The following is a 1,223-nucleotide window of genomic DNA, read 5'->3' as shown; positions in this document are numbered from 1 at the left end:
GCCTGGCGCTCTGCGGGCTCGGGCGCCCGTGCGGACCTCTGCTTTTCCAGTTCATCCAGATCCCAAAGCAAAACTGCACTGTCCAGTTCCCCAGAGGCCCGCTGGCCCGGCGGCCGGGCCGGGCGCCGTGGGAAGGTGCCTCTGGCGCTCCTGGGCAGCCGGGACTGGCTGCCGTGGGGCCGGCCTCCCTCTCCTGGCCCCTGCTCCCTGGCCACGGAGGCCGCAGCTCACCGAGGGCCCTCGCTGGCGCGTGGCCAGGGGTGGCGGCAGGGTGCGGCTGTGGGGGTCAGTCCTAGGCAGCAGTGGGGGCGGCAGATGGCCCCGCAGCTCCAGGTAGGAGGGGGGAGCCGCGCTGTGCCCAGGCCGGGCTGCGGGAGGCAGAGGTGGCCGCTGCCAGGCCAGGTGGGCAGGCCAGGCCTGCTCTGAGCCGGTGCCAGGGCAGGTGCCAGCCAGTGGCTTCCAGCTGGGGGAGCCCCATGCTAAGGACTGAGAACTGGGGCCCACGGGTCTTGTTTGGCCCCAAGGGCCCGCCAGGCGGGGGCAGCCGGACCCCCCGCTGGGAGGGGCCCTGGGCTCCGGCCACGAGAGCCCTCTGGGGGCCGTGTGGCGTCTCGCGGTGCCCGGGCCCACGCAGCCCGCGTGCTGGGAACACCGGGGAGGCGCGGGGGTGGTGCTGCCAGCGGCTGCTGAGACCGGGGTTCACTAACCCCACACCTGGTGAAAGGTGAGTGCAGCTCCTGCTTGGGGCGCCTCAGCCCCTGCCCCCGGCACCTGGGGGGGCGGCGAGCCAGGCCCCCAGCCTTGCGGGAGGGCGCGTGGCTGTGTCCATCTCCCCACCGGGTCCTTCGCCCCCGCTGCTGCCGGGGACAGGCGCCTCGGGGCCTGGACCGGTGTCTTCTGGGGGACAGACGAAGCCGCGTGGGGCTGGGCAGAGGCCGAGGGGTGTGGCCAAGGGACAGCGGAGCCCCGCAGCTGGGGAGGACCCTCCGGGAGCTGGAGGGAGCAGGGCCGAGCCCCTGCAGACCGCCGTGCTGACCGCCGGAGTGCGGCCGGAGCGCACGTGTCCGCTGGAGGCCAGAGCCCGCACCGGCAGCCCCGACTCCGGGCCTGGGCACTCGGGGACCCAGGCCCCCTCCGGGGAGGAGCCGGCCAGTGAGCTGTGGGCGTCGGGGCTCAGCCGGTCCCGGCCCTCAGCTGCTGCTCTCTGGCCGTCCGGCAGATGC

The 1,223-nt window shown here is 75.1% G+C and overlaps 1 protein-coding gene across 1 annotated transcript in view; it reads left to right on the top strand.

Moving 5' to 3' along the window:
• Positions 1-1,223, top strand: part of HSF1 (heat shock transcription factor 1) — a 6,062-nt gene that overhangs the window by 1,509 nt on the left and 3,330 nt on the right. The gene's annotated exons all lie outside the window — the stretch shown is intronic.

Source organism: Condylura cristata, unplaced genomic scaffold (genome assembly GCF_000260355.1).
Source record: "Condylura cristata isolate star-nosed mole 26May11 unplaced genomic scaffold, ConCri1.0 scaffold00015, whole genome shotgun sequence".
Taxonomy (NCBI): Eukaryota; Metazoa; Chordata; class Mammalia; order Eulipotyphla; family Talpidae; genus Condylura; species Condylura cristata.
The sequence above is the reverse complement of the archived record's forward strand: the minus strand, read 5'-3'. Positions and strand labels throughout refer to the sequence as shown.